This window comes from Dendrobates tinctorius, unplaced genomic scaffold (assembly GCF_039654945.1).
Source record: "Dendrobates tinctorius isolate UK_male_01 unplaced genomic scaffold, ASM3965494v1 ptg000032l, whole genome shotgun sequence".
Classification (NCBI taxonomy): Eukaryota; Metazoa; Chordata; class Amphibia; order Anura; family Dendrobatidae; genus Dendrobates; species Dendrobates tinctorius.
Window position 1 is genome coordinate 20,030,124 of NW_027361700.1, and position 24,890 is coordinate 20,055,013.

The 24,890-nt window shown below is 39.0% G+C and overlaps 1 long non-coding RNA gene across 1 annotated transcript in view; it reads right to left on the bottom strand.

Moving 5' to 3' along the window:
* LOC141086686 (uncharacterized) overlaps window positions 1-19,078 on the bottom strand; it is a 39,704-nt gene extending 20,626 nt beyond the window's left edge. The window contains exon 1 of the long non-coding RNA XR_012231636.1: window positions 18,925-19,078. This is a non-coding gene — a long non-coding RNA (uncharacterized lncRNA). The remainder of the gene's footprint in view (window positions 1-18,924) is intronic.
* Between the last annotated feature and the right edge of the window lie 5,812 nt (window positions 19,079-24,890).

Here is a 24,890-nt window from a genome sequence, read left to right on the forward strand (position 1 = left end):
TAAGGGTTAAAAGTTGACCAGCAATTTCTCATTTTTCCAACAAAATTTGAAAACCATTTTTTTAGGGGCCACATCCCACTTGAAGTGACTGTGAGGGGTTTATATGGCAGAAAGTACCCAAAAGTGACACCATTCTAAAATCTAGACCCCTCAAGGTGCTTAAAACCGCATTCAAGAAATTTATTAACCCTTCCGGAGCTTCACGAAAACTGAAGCAATGTGGAAGGAAAAAATTAACATTTCACTTATTTCACTAAATAATTATTTTAGACCCAAACTTTTTTCTTTTCACAAGGTTAACAAGAGAAAATGGATCATAAAATTTGTTGTGCAATTTCTCCTGAGTACACCAATACCCCATATGTGTGGAAAAAACACTATTTGGGTGCAATGCAGGGCTCAGAAGGGAAGGAGCACCATTTGACTTTTTGAATGCAAAATTGGTTGCCATCGATGGAGGGCACAATGCAATGTTTGGAGAGTCCCTGATGTGCCTAAACAGTCGAAACTTCCCACAAGTGACGCCATTTTGGATATCACATCCCTCAAGAATTTTATCCAGGGGTTTAATGAGTATTTTGAACCCACAGGTATGACACATAATTTGATAAGATTAGGTCATCATATTAAAAATGTCATCATTAGTGTTGATGACAGTTTGTATCTGGTGCTCGAGTGACATGCTCAAGTCCCTGCTCATGTTTCGTGGCTGTTAGACACCCAAAAAAACATGCAGGGATTTGTGATACTCACTGCATACCAGAGCACCCAATGTAGCAAGTAGCTAGCACTTGCACTCAAATGTCATTTCGTCATGTTTTTTTTAGTTTTGAAAAAACTAAATTTTAACTCCAACCTTAACCACAACCTTAACCCTAACACAACCTTGACCCCAACACTAACTTTAACACAACCCTAACCTCCAACCCTAACCCCAATCCTAATACTAACACACCCCTAACCCTAACACAACTCTAATCTCAACCCTAATCCCAACCTTAATGCAATCCTAACCCCAACACTATCCCTAACACAACCCTAACCTCAACCCTAACACAACCCTAAAGCCAAACATAACGCAACCCTAACCCTAACACATCCATACCCACAGCCCTAACCCCAACCCTAATACTAACAACAAAGGAAAACATTTTAAAAAAATTTATTATATAATTTATATCTAACTAAGGGTGTGACAAAGGGGGGTTTGGTTTACTATTTTGTTTACTTTGATCACTGTGGTAGGCTCTATCACAGTGATCAAAATGAACCAATAGGAAAAATTTCCTATTGTTGCCAGGTACTGGCCGGCATATCTCAGTGTGTCCACAGCGCATGCATCCGCCATTTTCTTCCAGGAAGATGACGCGGAGGGCTGGGGGACAGAGCAGAAGGGCCCGGGGATGCCGGAGGTACCGGGGGGCTCGGAGGACCCCATTTTTCTCTTCTCTGATATGCTAGATCATAACAGAGGAGAGAAATGAATTGTAAATCTGACTTTTTTTTCTGTGATCACCATTATTCGGTGAATAACAGCAATCAAGTGACAGGGGACCATACAAACCAGCCCTGACTATGTTCTCCAGGGTGTGAGCTACCCCCGGTGGACTAGACGCCAGAGATTTTACGACGCTGGGGACGCTATACCCTTATTTCTCAGCACCGTTTAAAAAGTGGCACTAATGAATAAGTACGCTTAACTGCCGCCATTTCAAGGCATATTGGCGGTCATTAAGAGGTTAAACTTTGGCCTTGTGTAAAGCTTCCTTTTTTTGGACATTGTTTTATATATACATATATATAATATATATACATATCCTTTACACACTCTTCTGTACCTAGAGATAAAGTAATATTAGCATATCTATATATAGAAACAATGTGACAGCATCTGCTTATATCAAGTCCATAAGATGCCCCGCTGATGGTGCTTCTGACACTGAAACATTGACAATAAAAGTCATTTTGTGAAGATGGAAAGCAATGTGCAGATTTGATCCTTGTGTAACATCTGCTCAGAGTCTGCAGGAAGATTCATTGTCTATCTACAGTTTATTACAGTTACAGTGATTACAGTAACCCGTGAATAGATACAGCGTATATATACAGCCAATTCCCTTTTAGGAATATACATGTACTTGTGTGTTGTATATGACATCTATGTAACACTGGGCTATATTTTACTGTAGGTGAAAGAGGCCTATGCCTATAGGCAGCCCTGTTGTTAGGGGTTCAGAATCAGCATCATGTTGGCAACATCTTCTAAAAAACCTCTTCCTATGAGACTTCCTACTGTCACTGGAGGATGTGACCAGCCCAGGAACAGGTAAGCACATTAAATAACATGGAAGTATAACTGCTTAGTGCAACATCTGTTTAACTTGTATATCGCTAGGTGTTACTATGTACAGTGGTGACCAAAAGTTTTGGGTCTGACACAAGTTTTGGTTTTCACAAAGTTTGCTTCTTCAGTTATTATAGTGGTAATTTGCATTAATTCTAGATTGTTATGAAGAATGATCAGATTGATTTCCAAAAAATGATTCCACAAAATGACGTGCTTACTTAAATTTAGTGATGAGGACAAAGCATCTGATATCACTTGGACATGCTGTCTAAATTGTAAAAGCAAGTTTGTTGCTTTAAAAAGGGGTTGCTCTTGAATTCATCAACTTCTTCTGTTAACCATGGTTACCTTCAAGGAGATATGCAACATCATTATTGGTTTGCACCAAAAAGGGTTTTACAGGCAAGGACATTGCTGCTTGGTAGATTGCCCCTAAATCAACCATTTATCAGATCATCAAGAACTTCAAAGAGCTTATAAAGTCTTCTTCAACTGCTGAGTAGAAGGCTTCAAGGCACCTAAAAGAGTTCAGCAAGCGTTAGGACAATCTCCAAAAGAAGATTCAACTCTGGGATTGGTCAAACATTGTGCAGGGCTTACACAGGAAAGGCAGCAGGCAAGTGTCAGTGCATTTGCATTCACAGTGAGGCAAAGTGTTTTGAAGGGTGGCCTGATGTAAAAAAAAAACCTTAGAAAATAAGAAAAATATCAAGGTCTGATTGACATTCTGCAAGAAGTACAGGAACAAGACTGCAGAGGACTGCAAAGTACTGGGGTAAAGTCATTTTCTCTGATGAAGCTCCCTTCAGACTTTTAGAGACATCTGGAAGACTGATTTGTAGAAGAAAAGGTGAGTGCTACAATGAGTTACTTATCATTCCAAAAGTAAAACAACCTGAGACCATTTGTGTGTGCGGTTGCTTTTCATCCAAGGGAGGGAGCTCACTCACAATTTTTCTTAAAAACAGTGCCATGAATAAAGAATGGTATCCGAACATCCTCCAAGAGCAACTTCTTCCAACAATCCAGGAGCAATTAGGAGATGAACAATGATTTTTCCAACATGATTAATAAATCTAGATGTGGAACAGAGTGCACAATAGGATGATACCCTATGGAAGGAGAGTGGGTAAGTGTTGGTTATGCTCACCTAGTAGACATTTGACAGGCATAACTCCTATGTAGGCATGACAAAAAACAGCTGCTGCTGCCCTGTGGCTGGTAGACAAATCCTCCAGAAAATATTGGATTCAGTTGGATGAAACAGATAAAGTGGGCTGTATTCCTGGAGTAAATCTATTCTGAAACAATGATGATGATAGTAAAGTTTTTCATTCTCAACGCATGCATATCAATGCCATACTGGCATCTTGATCAAGTGAAAAAAAAAACCTAAATTTGAATAAAAACTTTATTATCATCATTATTGTTGAAGAATCTATTTACTCCAGCAGCGCAGCCTACCTTACATGTTTCATCCAGCTGGATCCAATTTTTTCAACATGATGGAGACCATGTCATAAGGCAAAAGAGATAACTAAGAGCAAAACATTTTGGGTCCATGTCCAGGAAAATCCCCAAACCTCAATCCCATTCAGAACCTGTGGCCAATCCTCAAAAAATGGGTGCATAAGCAAAAACACAGAAACTTTCATAATATCCCAGCTCTGATTAGACAAGAATGGGTTACCACAAGTCAGGATTTGCCCCAGAAGCCAATATCCAGCTGCCAATGCAAACTACAGAAGTCTTGAATAATAAGGGTCAACACTGTAAATATTGAGTCTTTGCATAAATTTGATGTATTTGTAAATCAAAGTTAAAAAATTTATGAAATGCTAATTGTTTATAATTGTACTTCAGTAACTATAGACACATCTGACTAAAAGACCTAAAAAAAACTGAAGCAGCAAAATTTGTGAAAATCAAAATTTTTGTCAGGTGCACATGATGCGCACATTCCCAATTGAAGAACAAGTAAATGATTGTAATGCGTAATGTGTTCTGTGATGTATAAGGTGAATTGTGACTTGGGTTAACAATGTTGATAATGTGTGTAAGGCTAGTGGAAGTTGATGTTTGGGACTGGCCCAGAATAGGAGGGGTTAAGTTGAAGGAAAAGTGACAGTTTCCTGCTAGAAAGACTGATAGGGTCTGTAGTGCTTAGAGAAAGGATGTAATGTCCAATGTGATCAGCCCTGCATTCTTTGGTTTCCCTAAGTGAGAGAAGACTGAAAGGAAGGAAGAAATAGCAAGATCTTGAGTAGAAGTGACTGAGCGACAGAGTGTTTTTCCAGAGACGGGTCCTGGGAGAGGACCCCTAGCAGTACAGCCCAGAATTTATAACTCCAAGAGGTAACATCCTAGTCATGACTGAGTACTTGAGAGGAGTAGAGCATCAGCATTAGAGAAGATTAGTACAGGCCATACTGGCACCATAGGTTCCCTAATGGGAAAGAAGATGCGGCACTGTGGATTGAGTAAAGGACTCTTGTTAAACAGACCTGTAGTGTCGAGCTGTGTTGTGGTGAAGTAGTGAGAAACAGTGAATGCAAATGACAAGGGAAGAGATGAAAAAGGAAGAGTTTGAAACTGTGTGGAAATTCTTAGAGTTGTGAAGGAAAACGTTCATAAGATTGTGTACCTGCTATCTACTGTATATATTCCCTATCAAGTTCCCGCTAAGTAAAAAATTTATTTTTAAATGGTGGTCTCCCTCTTTGAACTGTAAAACATCTGGTCCTGGCAAATCAGCAACATTGGTTACATGTGGCTGGTTACATGTGGCTTGCACGGCTGTAGTGCCCTCATAGCACAAGTCTACACACTCAGCCAGTGCCAGGACGTCTACTTTCATGTAATGTGCCATGGCATACGAGATAAGTACCACGCCCACAGCTACTGCCCCGTGCTACGTTACACTGTCTCAAAACTTTCTCCATAACTGGTTTTGGGACTGTTTCAAATTATTTAGGGGTTGCTCAGTTGATGGTTGTGAGGACACAGCATTGTATCTTAATTAACCAGACGTCTATTTTCAGCAGCCCTGCAAGAATAGACTGTTATCTATATATTGACTTTTGAATTTATGTGTTTCTTTCTGATTGGTCAAGAAAACAGACTTTTGCTTGTGTAATGATGTAAAATATTGACTTGTAAGTGGACAATTTGTTGTAACATATTGTGCTCTTATCCTGCATGGCTAGTGATAAAGGGTCATTGAACAATGGTGTTTGCTGATATGTTGATTACACTTTGTCCAGGCCAGCCAGTTTGGATTTCAAAACAGAGGAGGAAAAACTATGCAAATAGATTACATAATCGAACAATGAGAGTTAACCTCATTCACATTTTTCTCTTGACCTCTGGATGCTGGTTGAAGAACAGTAGTGAACTATATAAAGAGACTTTTTCCTCTTTCCAAGAGACTCTACAGGATGTCCAGCAGATGGCACTTTTATATGGAACAGTCCGGCTGCAGAAGGTGTAGTCATGCACCCTGTACATGATTGGGGTCCTCCTTACATCATCCTGACAGCGCTTGAAGTTTCATGGTCCATGTAAGCAAGTCATGCTTGTGTGTGAAATTTATATGTAGGATAGTGAGGAAAATATCACATATTGGGGACATGGTTGCAGCACCTGTGGCGGGTCTGTTATGGGTTGAAGTGCCACCCACAGAACTGGAGAAAGGTCATTACAATTCAAAGCGACCACTATATAACTTGAGTTTTCCCACAGGCTACAACCTGTCTGGGACATTATGGGCATGCTAAGAATTCTATAATAGACAACTATATTGCATTGTTGGCAGCTTATGAGACTTGGAGTATTTGAAAGGTTCCCTGTTAACATGACACTCCTGCAGGTGGCACACATGGTTCGTGGACCCACTGTGCCACATGGCCTTGCCTGCCTTGGAAAGGGAGTAGCTAAGCGGCTACCTGGTGTTCACTGGAGCTCCTGATAGTATATACAGACTGGGCTGCAGGTAGCTGCCAGGTACCACTCCTAGGCACATCCCGTTAAGGTGCTTTTTATAAAAGATGCCTCCCAGCTACTGGCTGGGAGACATCTTGCAGGTTAAAACTTTAACTAAATGCCTCCTAGCTGTTACCTGGGGTCATTTACCATATGCGTGCTGCCCCTTTAAGAGCAAGGCAGCTCGCGCCGCCAGGAGACATTGAGATGTGCATTGAGGAAGGAAAAGGATCACTAGGGAGATGTTATTTCTTATTCCTTGTTATTCCCATTGAAAATACTTTCTTTCTTAGGTAATGTACTTAGCCATTCCCCTTTCTTCTGAGGTTGTAATAAAATACTTGTGGGTTAGGATCTGGGGGCAGACAAAAATTGTTTTCGTATCTCCAATGCATCGTATTTATTTTACTGCATTTTATTTTAATTTGGACCAATAATGGCATATTTGGAGATCGTTTGTATCTCAACCCAAATTAGCGCTCATTGGAAAGGGCTAACATGGCAACCCCAGGAACACAGTCCCAACCTCGAAGCATGGTGGGGGGAAACATCATACTTTGGGGATGCTTTTCTGTAAAGGGAACAGGGTGACTGCACCGAATTGAAGGGAGGATGGATGGGGTCATATATCGCAAGATTTTGGCCAACAACCTCCTTCCCTCAGTAAGAGCATTGAGGATGGGTCATGGCAGGGTTTTCCAGCATGACAATGACCCAAAACAGACAGGCAGGGAAACTAAGGAGTGTCTCTGTAAGAAGCATTTCAAGGTCCATGGAGTGGCGTATACCAGTCTCCAGACCTGAACCCAATAGAAAATCTCTGGAGGGAGCTGAAACTAAATGTTTTCCAGCCCTGCAACCTGAAAGATCTGTAGAAGATGTGTATGAAGGAGTGGACCAAAATCCCTGCTGCAGTGTGTGCAAACTTGGTCAAGAACTATAGGAAACATCTGACCTCTGTAATTGCAAACAAAGGTTTCTGTACCAAATATTAAATTACGTTTTTGTACTATATTAAATACTTATTTCATGCTGCAAAATGCAAATTAATTATGTAAAAATCATACAATGTGATTTTATGGATTTTTTTTAAGATTCTGTCTCTCACAGTTGAAGTGTACCTACGATAAAAATTAGACCTCTCCATTCTTTGTAAGTGGGAAAACTGGCAAAGTTGGCAGTGTATAAAAAACTTATTTTCCCCACTGTATGTGTTGCACAGGTGATCGGATGATCACAGCTTCAAGTCTCCTAAGGAGACTATTGAAATCAGTAAAAAGTAAAAAAAAATAAAGGTTTAAAAAAAACACAAAAATTCAAATCACCTTACTTTTTACTATTGAAAATAAAACCATAAAAAATATACAGTATATACTCAAGCATAAGCCAAGATTTTCAGCCCATTTTTTTGGGCTGAAAGGCCCCCCCTCAGCTTATATGCGAGTCATATACCTGGGGGTCGGCGGGGGAGGAGGAGCGGGGTGTCACAGATAATACTTACCCCCCAGCACGGTTTCTGCAGCCCCCCGCTTCACCACGGTCTCCCTTCCTGCCTTCAGAGGTCAAGTGGTACGGCTCATTAACCTCATGAATATGCGCATATTCATGAGTGTAATGAGTGGTATCACGTGACCGCTGAAGGCAGGAAGGGAGACCATGAAGAAACAGGGCTGCAGAGACCGCGCCAAGAGGGGGTAAGTATAGTGATATTCACCTGTCCCCGGTCCATCGCTGCTCACCGCTCTCTGCTGCATCCTCTGTCTGTGATGTTTAGCCAGCAGAGGGCGCGGTAACATGGTTAGTGCGTGCCGTGCCCTCTGCTGCCTGAGCGTCACTGACAGACAATGTGGCAGACAGTGGTGAGCAGCGATGGACCGGGGGACAGGTGAATATTTCAGGTGCCGGGTCCTGAGCAGGAGAGGTGAGTATGGCATTTTTTTTGCAGCATATGGGGGTATAATATATGGAGCATCTTATGGGGGCATATTCTATGGGGCAGCATATGGGGCATATTCTATAGAGCAGCATATGGGGCATATTCTATGGAGCAGCATATGGGGCATATTCTATTGAGCAGCATATGGGGGCATATTCTATGGAGCAGCATATGGGGGCATATTCTATGGGGCAGCATATGGGGCATATTCTATAGAGCAGCATATGGGGCATATTCTATGGAGCAGCATATGGGGCATATTCTATGGAGCAGCATATGGGGGCATATTCTATGGAGCAGCATATGGGGGCAGCATATGTGGCTATATTCTATGGAGCAGCATATGGGGGCATAGTCTATGGAGCAGCATATGGGGGCAGCATATGGGGGCATATTCTATGGAGCAGCATATGGGGGCAACATATGGGGGCATATTCTATGGGGCAGCATATGGGGCATAGTCTATGGAGCAGCATATGGGGCATAGTCTATGGAGCAGCATATGGGGGCATATTCAATGGGGCAGCATATGAGGGGATAATCTATGGAGCATCATATGGGGCATAATCTATGGAGCATTTTATTGGGGCATAATCTATGGAGCATTTTATGGGGGCATAATCTATGGAGCATCTTATTGGGGCATAATCTATGGATCATCTTATGGGGGCATAATCTATGGAGCATTTTATGGGGCACAATCTATGGAGCATCTTATGGGGCATAATCTATGGGGCATTTTATGGGGGCATAATCTATGGAGCATCTTATTGGGGCATAATCTATGGAGCATCTTATGGGGGCATAATCTATGGAGCATCTTATGGGGGCATAATCTATGGAGCATTTTATGGGGCATAATCTATGGAGCATCTTATGGGGGCATAATCTATGGGGCATTTTATGGGGGCATAATCTATGGAGCATCTTATTGGGGCATAATCTATGGAGCATTTTATGGGGGAATAATCTATGGAGCATCTTATGGGGGCATAATCTATGGAGCATCTTATGGGGGCATAATCTATGGAGCATTTTATGGGGGCATAATCAATGGAGCATTTTATGGGGCATAATCTATGCAGCATCTTATGGGGCATAATCTATGGAACATCTTATGGGGGAATAATCTATGGAGCATCTTATGGGGCATAATCTATGGAGCATTATATGGGGCATATTATTCTATGGAGCATCTTATGGGGGCAATATTAACCTTTGTGCAGCATTATATGGGGTGTATTTTGTGTGGAGCATCTTATGGGGCCCATCATGAACTGTATGGAGCATTATATGGGGCTCCTGATTCAATATGGATATTCAAAAACATTTAACCTACTGATGTCTCAACTAATTTTACTTTTATTGGTATCTATTTTTATTTTTGAAATTTACCAGTAGCTGCTGCATTTTCCACCCTAGGCTTATACGTGAGTCAATAAGTTTTCCCAGTTTTTTGTGGCAAAATTAGGGGGGTCGGCTTATACATGAGTATATACGGTATGTAAATATAAAACCTATGCAACATTGCAATAACGGGCAATCAAAACATCATATCTACCCCAAAATGGTACCAATAAAAAATTTCAGCTCAGTGTGTGAAAAATAAGCCATTAACCAGCCCCAAATCCTGAAAATGAAGACGCTACAGATCTCGGAAAATGGTGATGTAAGAAAAAAATGCTTTTACAAATTTCAACATTTTTTTCACCACTTAAATATAAAAAATCCTATACATTTTTGGTATCTGCATACTCCTTCTGACATGGAGAGTCATACTGCAAGGTCAGTGTTAGCATTTAGTGAGCATGGTAAATATAAAAAATTAAAAAAAATTGTGGAATTCCGCTTTTTTTGCAATTTTACCACTCTTGGAATTTTATTCCCATTTTTCAGTACAATATATGAAAAACTCAGTGGCGTCATTCAAAAGTACAAAAAACAAGCTCTCATACAGCCATATTGACAGAAAAATAAAAAAAGTTACAGCTCAGTGAAGAAGGGGAGGAAAAAAATGAAAGTGCAAAAATGGACAATTGCAAGGTCATGAAGGAATTTAAAGGAATCTAATCAAACTCAGTCCATAACTCTCTGATATGTGCTGGCGACGTGGATCCTCCCAGGGTAATTTGCTGCACATTTTTTGTTCTTGTTCCAGTATGACTGGTTTTAGGTTTCTGTTAAAAATATCATCCAAAAGATATTATATAATGAAATTCCATTAGACCCCTTGATATACATTTTAAATATTACCCCAAGGGGAATGGGGATGAACTTAGCTAAGCTGCTATTTCACCTACTAACCCCGGCCAGGTGTCTTATTGCTCTATATTGGAAACACACTGCTTCCCCTTCTTATCAGAACTTACTTCAAAGAGTATCTGACATCCGAAAAATGGAATATATATATGACAGCCTCATTAAATGCTAGAATAGAAAGTTTTCATGGCTATATGGGCTCCCTGAGATTATTTTTGGGCCCAATATAATGGTTAATTTAGTCATAATACTCATCACTCTTCTATCTGATGTCCCTTTGTGTTTCTGTCCTATGTTTCTAGCCTGTATTTGTCTTCGGTCTGGATGTTGTGGCAATAGTCTTCTAATTATTAGACCTTATGGGTTGCTTTTACTTAGTGTAATGGGCCTTAGAAGAATATATTGGTATAGTATGTTGCTATGTTCACTTATTTTAAAAAAAAAGTTAAAAATGAAGGGACTTGTATGTATAAGGTCAAACATTTTATAACACTGTAAAGAAGTAATTTGTCATACCATTTGTATGTGTATGTTTTGTAAGATTACTTTCTGGGAATTATCTTTAAAAATGTTTCAATAAAAATTCTAGTTGAAAAAAAGGGAATCTAATCTATCAGCAGAATTTCATCACTGTCACCTCAACTATGTACAGTGTGTCCGTAAAGACATGGTGCACGTATGACCAGTCACTGGAAAGCAAGAAAAAACGATAGAAATGTGAAATCTGCTCCAAATAAAAGGAAAACTCTCCCAGTTTCATACCTATTCTGTGCAGTTCTATATGGGCTCCATTTGTTGCCCTACACACATCCAAACGATAGTGAAGTTCTTGCCACACACGGGTAAGGACGTCTGGTGTAACAGAGTGAATAACGTCTGTGATTCTCTGTTTTAATGTGATTAATGTCGTTGATACGTTCAATGTACACATGTTGCTTCACATAACCCCAAAAGTAAATGTCTAAGGGCGCCAGATCCGGGGATCGTGTATACTTGTAGACTTTCCTGTGACTGGTCAAAAGTGCACCATGACTTTACGAACTCACTGTATATGTGCATGTTGTATATGTGCATGTAGCGCTTTTAAAAACAAGTCGAGTAGTACCTTTACATGGCTGGTCTGTTCCTGCATTACTGAGAAATCAGCATTCTAATTGATATGCAAGTAAAGCTGTATATCTGAAGCCTTTGTCACTCCAGCTCTATTCCCTTCCCAGTGTTGCCTCCTTCTGCTTGAAATTGAGTGAAGTCACACAGCAAATAGGCTGTCAGTCAACAAGAGGAGGCGTCACTGGGCAGGAAACACTGTAGAACTGGAATGACAGAGGCTTCAGATAGCTCTTCAGCCTCATTGGCATATCAAATCAACCACTGATTTCTCAGCAATGGAGGAACAGACTGGCTAAGTTAAGGTGTTGCTCAACTTTTATTTAAATGAGTTACATGTGAATATGGGCAGATTGAATGGATTGAGTGTCCGAAGGGGGTGAAATCATGCTGACAAATTCAGTTTAATTGCATCGAGTACGCTTTAGATAAAATAGATCAAATACTTGGACTCGCTAAGGGTTTGTTGATTTGTTTACATGTTAGAAATAAGCCAAGAGTGTAGTCCTAAAAAGCTAAGACAAGAGATCATTGCTTTGCATAAACAAGAAATTGGATGCCAAAAAAATGATACAAAGGCATTGAATGTCACTGGGGATACAGTTAGAAGCAGAGTTTGCACATTCGAAGTTAAAGGCACAGTGGCTACACTACCTGGATGTGGCAGAAAGATGAAGCAATGACCGACTGCCACCAGATTCCTTAGAAGGCAGGAGGTCAAAAACTCTCGAATGACTGCAAAACACCACAATCAAAATTTGGTGGCAGCAGGTACTGAAGATTCAGTTTGCACTACTAGTCATATAATGTATGCTGATGGTCTCTATGCCCAAATTCCAAGACATACACCTCTACTGACCACAAGAAAAGTCAGCTCCAATATTTTCAAAATTATTTAAGTCACAGAAGGTTTGGGATTCTATTTTATGAGGTGATTAAATAAAACAGGAAAGTTTTCAGGTAGATGGATCAGTATAAAGCATTCACTGAAAAGAACACTGCCTACAATGAAGCATGGTGATGCCTACAATGAAACATGGCGGTGATGCTCTGGGGTAGTTTTGCTTGCACTGGCACTGGAAACCTGCAGCGTGTTGTGGTTAAGATGGATTCAAATAAGTGTCAGGAAATCCTAGGAGAAATAGACATGCCTTCTCTGAGGAAGCTGAAACTTGGGCATCATTGGACCTTACAACACAAAAATGGTCCCAAGCATGCTTCAAAGTCTACAAAGGCTTGGTTTCAGAAGAAGATCCAGAAGATTCTGAAGTGAACGCCACGAGCACCTGACATGAATTCGATAAAAAATTTTTTTGGAGGGATATGAAGAAGGTGGTTATTGCACACAAACCCAAGAATATACATTGTCTATGCATCATGTTTGCAACAGGTCATAACAGATAAAGGGGCTCTACTAAGTACTAAAGATGTTTTCCATGAAAAGATGAATAGTTCTGAGACTGCAGTAGTCGTTAGACGTGGCATTTTGAGTTGAATTTAGAGGAACCACTTGTTATATTAGCTATTTACATTATTCTTGTTTGGTTTATTGCAAACAGCAGAAAGTTTGCAAATTTTGCTAATAAAACTAATTTGCAATGGGGGATGAATAATTTTGTAGCAACTGTATATTGATGTAAAAGAAGAAAAATAAAGTAATTGAATGTATGCAGCCCTTCTGGAAATTTACTAAGAAAGCAATGGATGTAAGTACCCAAATCAAATAAGAAGTATGAAGATATCAACATCTAGAGTATTCTCTCCAATAAGGAAATGTCAGCAAGTTAATTAAAAATCCACATTAAGCCCACACAGTATGGCGGAACATAAAGCTCCTCCAAATGTCAATATTTAGTTTTGATAAACAGGGGTTACCATAACTGGAGTAAGCAAATGTCAGTAGGATGCTCCGCTCCACTCCACTCAATCCACCACAACTGTATTCATATCACAATTCACATAAGGACAGAACATAGGTGATAGATTGTAGTGCAATACACATTAATTCACACTTTGTGTTGCCGTTTTCCCAAATACAAATTTAAAGGAGATAGCCTTCCAAATTAAAAAATTGCTGTAAGTTGTTAAAACAGGAGTTAAAGTGATAACCAAAGTTTAGTAAATATATTAGATACACCTAAAGAGATATTAGCATTTTTTGTGCTATAGTGGGGCGGACATTTTTGAAAACGTGTCAACAGGAAATGCAGTCATATTGGTTGCCAGCTTTCAATTAGTTTATCATAAACTGAGAGTAAGTTGTCATTAATTTTATTTTTAACCTTTTCCTTTGAGACATAGAGCCATTGTATGTAAGGTTTAGTTATAATGACCTTGTGTCTATGGCAGCTTAGTTTAGAGGGCAAGGCAGAAATGGCAGACATTTTTATTATTATTATTATTATTATTATTATTATTATTATTATTATTATTTTTTAAATATGTTGTGCTCATGTAGATCATACTGGATTTATCGTGTTTGTCTAGTAACTCCAGTGCTCTCAATGAGAGATCCTCCATCAGACATGTCTCTTGATGGCTTATCTCCAGGAAACAATACGATAAACAGTCCGAAATTGGCCATATCTAAAGGGCATGTCACACTAAGAGATATCGCTAGTAATATCGCTATAACTAGTGACGTTATATTGATATTGCTAGCGATATCGCTATGTCTGATACTTACCTACGACCGGCTCCCCCTCTGGTTATCGCTGATCGCGCGAGAACAGGCTGGACTGTTTCTCGTCATCAGCTTCCTGCGGCGCTTCCTGCTGTGAGGACGAGCGACGCGTGGAGCCGGGCGGGAGGACGCAGGATCGCCGTATCTGACAGGTAAGTAGCGATCACCGTCCCCAGCGATGTCGCTGGTGAGATCTGCCTATGTGGCAGCTCACTAGCGACCACTTAGCGATGTACCAGCGATCCTGACCGCGTCATATCGCTGGTCGGGATCGCTGGTACATCGCTAAGTGTGACAGTACCTTAACCCAACGACAAATTGTTCAGAGCTCACATACACACTAGACTGATGGCTGAATCCCTTGATGTTGGTGGATTTGGCTGACGTTAGATCAATGTGTATTAGGGGCTCAAGTGGCCTTAGAATTGGCTGGTAGCCACCACAGAGTATAACATGTTCTTTGGCCAAGCTGTGCATGCATGTTACTTATTGATATTATTATTTAATGGCCTTGGCTTGACTTTGAGCCATGGTAACTTGATAGATGTACGATCCCTAGGAAGATTTTTCTTGTGCAAACCTAGATAGGTCCATCAGGGTCTTCTCCACCTTTATTTTGATTGTATCAAGCCATTGGGTTGTCTTCCTTTTCACCTTGTTTCTTCTATTCTTTCGACCATGATGTCCTTCTCTAGTGATTGATCTCTTCATATGATGTGTCCAAAGGAGGCAAGTTGTAGCTTGGTGATCCTTGCTTCGCGTAACATGTCTGGCTTGATTTTTTCCAAAATTGATTTGTTTGTTCTTCTTGCCATCCATGGTATTGATAATGTTAATAAGGATGGTAATAAAATGTCTGAAGCATTCCTTGTCCAGTCATCTCATTACCAATAGAAATCAATCATAGGTCAACTTTTACTTTTGCCATGAAGATTTTAAAATTAAAAGCTGCACTCTGATAGGTTGCTATCGGCAAAGCCCAGGTGTCATCTTACCTCCTATTGCCGAGGTGACTTGTCCTATGTGCAGCGCAGAATATCTCTTGGAGTGTCATGCATAAAAAAGAGTGTTGCTCTCAGCAACCAGTCAGAATCTAGTACACTTTTTCCAGGGGAGGTTTAAAAATAAAAGTAGTGACATGATTGGCTGCTTTCTGATAGCCACAATGTACAGTTGAAACCAGAAGTTTCCATACACTATATAAAAAGACACATATGCATGTTTTTCTCAATATCTGACATGAAGTCAGAATAAACCTTTCCAGCTTTAGGATTACCATATTTATTAATATTTGCCAAATGCCAGAATAATGAGAGAGAGAAAGAGAGAGAGAATGTTTTAAGGTATTTTTATTTCTTACTGCAAAGTCAAAAGTTTCCATACATTTCTTTAGTATTTGGTACCATTGCCCGTACACTGAATGGCTTGGGTCAAACGTTTGGGATATCCTTCCACAAACTTCCCACAATAGTTGGGTCGGAATTTAGGCCCATTCCTCCTGACAAAACTGGTGTAACTGATCCAGGTATGTAGGTCGTCTTGCTCGCACCAGCCTGTTCAGCTTTGCCCATAAATTTCTATTAGGATTGAGATCAGGGCTTTGTGACTGCGGCTCCAAAACATTGACTTTGTTATCCTTAAGCCACTTTGTTACAATTTTGGCATTTTTTTGGCAGTATGTTTCAGATCATTGTCCATTTGGAAGAGCCATTTCCAAAATTTCGGTTTTCTTTTCATCAGACGAAAAAGACATGTCTCCAAAAATTAAGGTATTTATTCCTGTGTGCATTTGCAAACATTAATCTGGCTTTTTTATGTTTAGCTTGGAGTAATGGCTTCTTCCTGGCAGAGTGGCCTTTCAGCCCATGTTGATACAGTACTCGTTTCACTATGGATATTAATATAATCTTACCAGCTTCCGCCATCATCTTCACAAGGTCTTTTGCTTTTGTCTTTGGGTTGATATGCACATGTCGGACCAAAGCACGTACATCTCTGGGACACAGAACCCATCTCCTTCCTGAACGGTGTATGATGGCTGACATTCCCATCTTGTTTGTACTTGCATGTAATTGTTTGTACAGAGGAACGAGGCCCCTTCAGGTATCTTGAAATTGTACCCAAGGATGAGCCAGACTTGTGCAAGTCCACAATTCTCTTCCCGATATCTTGGATGATTTCCCATGATGCTACAGTGTGTTTCAGGTGTGCATTAAAATACATCAACAGGTGTGTCTCTAATTAACTCAGATCTTGCCAAAAAAAACTATCAGAAGCTTCCAAGCACATGACATGATCATATGGGCAGTCCAGAACTGTATAGAGGCATAGTAATCTTAGTGTATGTAAACTTTTGACTTTGCAGTAAGTAATAAAAATGCCTTAAAACATTCTCTCTCACATTATTCTGGCATTTGGCAAAAATTAATAATTCTGGTAATCCTAATTAACGTAAAATAGGAAAGGTTTATTCTGATTTCATGTCAGATATTTAGAAAAACATTCATATGTGTCTTTTTAATTAGTTTATTTAAGCTTCTGGTTTCAACTGTATGTCAGAACAGAGTATTTGCTGACACAACAAGTTTTTGAACCCTGGAGATGAAAAGAGAGCACAACATGCCAAGAAAGGTATTATGGAATTGCAAGTTATTTAACTGTAAGGTTACTGCAAAGAACTCCAACTTGACTCATAAATTGATTGGATCTTGAAATCATTATTTTTTCCTTTGTTTCCATGGGTGGACCCAACTGTAGATACAGATCAGGGCATGTTCAGCTGATGTCACATTTAAGGCTTTTTTTCCTTTTCTCATGAAAAGGGCCCAACAACAGTAAACGGATCATGGGGAGCTGTATCTGTGGAGGAACCCAGTAGTAAGCATTAAACCCACTGCATCACTACCACGGGGAAAATAAGGCCATACACAGTTCCCATTGAAAGTATTGGGCTGATTGTGAAATGTTTGGGCATTTTGGGTCCTTCATAGTGAAAGATGCTCTATGTAGACTCGTTTCTAAAAATTCTAATATGGTATTTTAGAATAGTTTTTCTAAACCAGAAAGCCCTTTTAAGTAACAGAAGTTATATGAGATGTTTCTGTTATTGGCCACTGACAATACGTCAACTGGAAACTGCAATAGAATAACTATAATGGCATGGTGTTGTTTATGGGGGCATTTTGATTGTGAGGGCATAGTGTAGATACAAAATCACTGGCATACTGCAGCAAAAATCACTCTCTGAAAGTAATTCTTAAAACATAGATGTCATTAAAAAAAATCAATAATTTTATACGAGATATCGTGGGGGATGCTTAGGTAAATTAATTGAATCTAAAGAAGTCATTACATTAGGAGATTACAAACTCTTCATAAATATGTCATTTATTTCCAAATGAGGAACTTTAAATCTGTAGAGATAGCCCATGTAGTTCTATGTAAGCTGCTCAGTGATAATCACCGAGGACTGGTGTGCTCAGTGAGGATCAGAAATGGGACCATCGACTCATAACTGCCCTGTACTGTTGTATTAGTAGTGGTCAATGATGGGTAATATACCAGTAATATCTAATAAAGGGAAATATTGGACCAGCACTGTATAGAGGTTTATAATTACTGTACACTGACAAATCATGTTTTATGTGAGACTAGTGTTCACTATTGGTGGCATTTTTTATATTGTCAGCGTGTATTTTTTTATTATTATTATTATGTATTTACGCTATTATACAAAACATGGTAAAATCATTCAATATGTCAGAAGCTTCCAATAAAATATATATGTACTCAATAGCCCAATCCTGGGTCTGTAAATACTTGTACTTTTCTATAGTCTATATATATATATATATATATATATATATATATATATATATATATATATATACAGAGATATATTTTCTATTTTTTTCCTTTCTGTCTAATTAACTCTTTATTTGCTTTCTTATGTGGTGTCCACTTGCAGCTGTTAAATAGCCTCTTTATTTTGTATACACTGGTACTATAGTTGATTTTGGTCTATAACAGACCCCCTGCTTTGAGTTGCCCTTATTACCTAACATGATGTATTAATAAAAAGTAGTCATTTCTTGCAGGTAACCCCTCCATCTCCCCCTCCCCTTTAGACCCTTTACAATCCCCTCTTTTTCAGTGTCTTTTCCTTCCCATTCATTTCCTCCATCTCTCTGTTACACCACTTCTCCTCTCTGTCTCTGTGCCCCCTCCTCTCCTTGGCATGGGAATCTGGTGACAGGAAGTGAGATGTTCTGGGAGAGCTGTGCCAGGCTGGATGTACAGGGCACAGTGTGTGCCAGGGTACCAGGCTTCGCATGTGAGGGAACCAGGAATGTGATGTGGCTGGTGCCAGCAGTCCTGGCAGCTGAGTTTAGTGAGTGGCATTCTGTGCCTTGATGTTAACTCCTTACATATGAGCCTTGTCATTGAGCTGTCCCTGTCCACATTAGTGTCTGCACCTAGCCCCATAAATGGCTGTATATGTGATTTGCACTGTATATGATATGTGTGCTAGTCTGATCCCATCCCACCAACTGTATTCCGAGCCAGTCATTCTCTGACCCTCCTGTGTTCCAGTCTGTGCCATGTACTGACCTGTGGGAGCCTCCTGTGTGACCAGTCCCTGCTCTCTGGCTGGCAGCAGGGGGATGGACTGCACATAGGTAGGTGATGGTCCCAGCTCCATGTTACAGACTCATTTTCATCCATTTTATGAGATCTGCAATTCTGGCAAAAATCTGTCTTTAATTTAGCTTCCCATATAAAAAATCTCAGTGTGTGATAATGAGCAGATGTCATGGAATTTAAACTGTAATCCCCTCTCCTCCCTGATCTTCCCCTCTGCACTCAGACTGGGCACTGGCAGAGAGGTGCCATAAAAGGGGATTATTTACACCAGCACAATTACTCTGATAGTAGGTATCCATAGCAAGCTACAGTCTCCATATATACACGAGATATATATATATATATATATACTGCTCAAAATATAAAGGGAACACTTAAACTTAGGATCGTACGTTTAAGTGTTCCCTTTATTTTTTTGAGCAGTATATATATATATATGTATATATATATATATTTTTTTTTTTTTTTAAAGTACAGCAATATGCACACTGAAAAAATGATCTATAACCATGAGGGCACTGTGGCTATAGTTGCATGCTGCACATATAAACACACACCCTCCACTAATACTACATTATACATTCTATTAATTGCTGCACACTGTACATTTAGAGTCATATATTGTACAAATATTGTCACTTCTTCATACATAAGTACATATTTAGCCACATATTACACTCGAATAGTGTAGAAAACATACTGTATATATTTGCTCACATAGATATGATAACATATATATATATAGTGCCACATGGAAATGATATAGTCACTAGTCATACACTATACACATATACAAGCAACACCTTGTAAAGAAATGAGAAGATGCTGAATATAGAATTGCTCACATCGGTAAATCCATGCTCTGACTTAGATCCATAAAATATTTGCCAAATGTAATTATCCGGCAAATCAATTATTTATCTCCAATATTTCATTTCATATAATATTAGTTATCCCTTCGCCAAATAATGTTTGAAGACGCAGTGATAGGGTGACATGATCTAGAAACAATGCAGAAAAGAAAAGAAAAAATGAAATCCTGGATTTAAGAGAAAAGAAATCGGAGACAACAAATACCAATGAAGAATATTGCAATTTTGTTAGATAAATATGTTTCACTAATGTCAAATCAAAGTTACAGTAACGGTGAATTATTAGCATTAATCTGCTTTTTCACTCTTTCATTTACAGCTCGTAAAAGGATCAAGCATAAAAAATACCAAACAAATAAAATGAATAGCCATAAACTAAAGCTAGCTATGGATTTTAGTTTCCCCACTCACCGCTAAAATGATTTTTTTGTTTGTTTCTTTATTTCTTTACTCTTCTCTCATCCAAATTGTAATAAAATATAACAATGTAAAATTATTTCAAGGCTTTTAAATCAAGTGCAAACTATTAAATAATACTGAATTACAATTATTCTAAAATATTATTGTAAACTATAATGTAATAATAATAATACTTTTTAGAGAGGATATTGTCTACGATCGTTTCCATTAATTGGCATTAATAACTGAAGGTTTCCCTCTGGTTTCTCTGTACAGATATAGGAGAGGTGGGTGCACAGATGTCTGATCCCAGCCCCTCCTAGCAGTGCCCCTTGGCATGCACTTGGCACCGGACACAGCCTGGCATAGCCCCCTGATGGCAGGCCCTGTACATGGAGTAGCTGTGCGCATGATGTGCAGGCAAGTGCCCAGATCTCGGGGAATCTGCCTCCGTCTGTGGACTGGGTGCGGGTTTATTCCACGCCACGTCCATGAATGGCAGATCCTCATCTGTTGCATTCAAGAAACAGCCAAGTGAGAGCAGGATCACCTGTGCGGCATGCGCTTCACATGGGGAGAGATGGGGTCAGAGTTACAGGCTGAAACTAAGCTTTTCAGGTAGTTGAAATACACGCGTGAAACTAAAGCATTGGTTCCTCTGACCATGGAGCTGGAGAGTGAGCCTGTGGAAGAGATCTATGGGAGGCAAGAGATCTGTAGGATTCAGACTTCGTGCAGAAAATAGTTGGAGATCTCAGGACAGAGTTAGAATATATGGACGATAGATAGATAGATAGATAGATAGATAGATAGATAGATAGATAGATAGATAGATAGATAGATAGATAGCTATGGGATAGATATGAGATGGATAGATAGATAGATATGGGATAGATAGATATGAGATGGATAGATGCATACATACATACAAAGATAAATAGATATTAGATAGATAGATAGATAGATAAATAGATAGATAGAATTTAATAGAGAGATGAGAGATACATAGCTAAAACATATGTATAAATTTAGATGTGACATACACAAACATATGTATGGACTGAACAACGGAAGGATAGATAGATAGATAGATAGATAGATATGGGATAGATAGATAGATAGATAGATAGATAGATATGGGATAGATAGAGAGATATTAAATATTTATAAAACATGATTTAAATATAAAACATGGCAAATGTGTAGATAAGTGATAGGTAAGTAAATAAATATAAAATATGTATTAGATTATTAGGAAAATAGATAGATATTAGATAGATATGAGATAGATAGATAGATAGATATGAGATAGATATGTTCTATGTGTTGCCTTTCTTGCAGTAGTTCACATGCAATCAATGGACTCAGAACAATGTCGGGTTGATGTATCAGTGTAAGGTATGTTACATCGCATCTGGTTAGTCAGTGACATATAGAGACGCATGATAGGCAAAACCTGAAGGGGTTAATACACTAAAGAAACAAATGTTGGCTTATTTGAGAAGACCCCCACTCCCCTAAGGGATCCAACAATGTCTAACTTCAGTCTCCTGTACCCACAGGGGCTACATATGTCCTCTCTCCTTCTGCCAAGTTCTGTGATCATTTCCAAGTTCCTCTTCTCTCCGCCTGTCTTACCCCCTCTCCTTCCTTTACTGCTCGGCTTTGTCTGGGTATGAGATATCTCTCATTTTTTTCATGATGCCTCTGTAGCAATTGACCCCACTCCTCTTAACTGATAACCTATTGTCTATCTATCTATCTATCTATCCCATATCTATCCATCTAATATCTATCCCATATATATATATATCTATCCCATATCTATCTATCTATCTATCTAATATCTATCTATCTATCCCATATCTATCTATCTAATATCTATCAATCAATCTATCTATCTATCTCTCTATCTATCCCATATCTATCTATTTATCTATCCATCTAATATCTATCCCATATATATATATATCTATCCCATATCTATCTATCTATCTATCTAATATCTATCTATCTATCCCATATCTATCTATCTAATATCTATCAATCAATCTATCTATCTATCTCTCTATCTATCCCATATCTATCTATTTATCTATCTATCTAATATCTATCAATCTATCTGTCTATCTATCTATCTATCTATCTATCTATCATCTATCTATCCCATAACTATCTATCTGTCTATCTATCTATCTATCTATCTATCTATCTATCTATCTGTCTATCTATCTATCATCTATCTATCCCACATCTATCTATCTAAATATACCAAATCTATCTATCCCTTATCTATCTATTTATCTATCTATCTAATATCTATCTGTCTGTCTGTCTGTCTATCTAACTAACTATATGTCTGGTTATGTGTCACATGTATCCGTCTATCAATAGTGTACCTTTATATCTAACAATTATCAATATAGAACAGATCTCAAACTTTTCAATGAAAAGTATCACACGACATAATGCCAGAATCCTTCTCCTCCCTTAAATACACCAGAGGATTTCGGTTTTTCAGGAAAGCTGGATACAAAGTGTCTCAATAATTTATTATATACAGGTGTCTTTCCCCTTTGATTCTCTCCATGCTCTTTATAATTGTCTTATTGTTGCTCCATCCAGAAGTAACTCATTGGCAATGTGTATCATGTGGTAGCTAATGTAGAATATATTTCCCCATGCCCTTGATCCTAGTGTGGGGCGGACTCCCCGACTTCGGCCGGATCTGCAGACAGACTGCTGTGTATGGGGACTGCCTCCCTCTCCTCACATACACAACATACACTAATATTATCCATTGCATCGCCATTGAAGATATTCCGTTTTCTATCAGGGCTGCTTGTTAGCTCATTGGATCTATGCAAAAATAATAAAAGTGCTGATAAGCCAAGTTTACACCATCAGTATTTTGTCAGTATTTCACAACAGCATTTGTAAGCAAAAAAACAGGAGAGGATGAAAAATTTTGTAGGGGTATTTTGTCAACAACACTTTCCTCTGATTGTTCCACTCTTGATTTTTGCTTAGAAATACTGATGTAAAATACTGACCAAATACTGAACATGTGAACGTGGCCTTAGGGAGATCTGCGATATCCCCATGTGGTATAAGTACTTTGGTATACCCAAGGGTCTCAGTAACCCATTGCACTTTACTCAAAATACCATCTATCTAATGAAAAAGAGAACTTTTTAAAAGGTTCACACAGTGAGCCGAAACGTTGTTTACCTTTGGTGTGGAATACATTTCTTCATGGGTTTTTTTTGCCATGTTTGGGGTGCGACCTCTTTTTCTCCTATCTATCTATCTATCTATCTATCCATCTATCTATCTATCTATCTATCTATCTATCCCATAGCTAGCTATCTATCTATCTATCTATCTATCCCATATCTATCTATCTATCTATCTATCTATCTATCCCATATCTATCTATCTATCTATCCCATATCTATCTATCTATCTAGCTATCTATCGATCTCATATCTATCTATCTATCCCATATCTATCTATATATCTATCCCATATCTATCTATCTATTACATCTATATATCTATCTAGCCATCCATCTGTCTATCTATCTGTGTCAATTCCTCTAATTGCTGTTATATACCATATATATATATATATATATATATATATATATATATATATATATATATATATATTTGCACACGTGGTTTTTCTCCCAGAGTTCATGGTCTACTTGACAGCTGTGTTTTAATTCCCCACACATATGACTTCTGGCCAAGATCTGCTGTATCTGGATGGTCCATAGGAGGTAAGGCAGACAAGTGCTATCAAAACTTGGAATTCAGCATATGGCCACCAATATATAAGGCAGTGTATGGTTTTTATATGTTAATATTTCTATCAATGTTAATGATGTCTAACTTCAACAAAGAAACCTAAATCCAGGTGTCCTCAGCCAGGAATGGCTGCTCCTGGAGAAGTAGGACTTTGTGAGGACATCCTCATCTTCTCTGGAGCTTCAGCACCAGCTTTGTGGACAGCACCAGGGAGTATGCCCAATACTAGCTGAGAACAGATGTTCGGGTTGTTCCAGGACCCCTCTTATCACAAAGGCTGGCAGTGACCCCTCCAGATCCCATTTTGACCCCATATCAGGAAATCAAAGCCCTACCATGTAAAGGTAAAGGACCCCCTCATTCCTCCCCCTTTCTCCTGCCTTAGGGGACTGTCATCCTGAATGTCTGAATTTTCCTAGAAAACAGAGTTTCCATTTTATTTCTCCTCATTGTTTCCCACATAGCCTGGCATCATAAACCAAATGTGACATTTATTTTGTATTTAGCTGTGTATTTACCGGGGCTTCATTATGCCCACCCAAGTCAGCCCAGTGCCCATCTGCACCTTGCGAGCTCTATTTGTGCTTTATTGCTTGCAGCCCAGAGGAACAGCCACTTTGTTTATCCCCTGACACCCAGCAAATATGACAAATGTTCAATACTTATTAATTGCCCTCTATAAAGCCTTTTAATTAGAAGTTAAACTGTGCACAGGAGACTTCCAGATGTCTCTCCAGGACCTGGTGTGGGGCTGAAGATTCCTCCACCCGAAGTGGCACCACCGAGCAGGAAAGTTTGGAAGAAGGGGATCTACTGTGTGTGTCTGCAGCAAATGAAGATTTTCATCAGA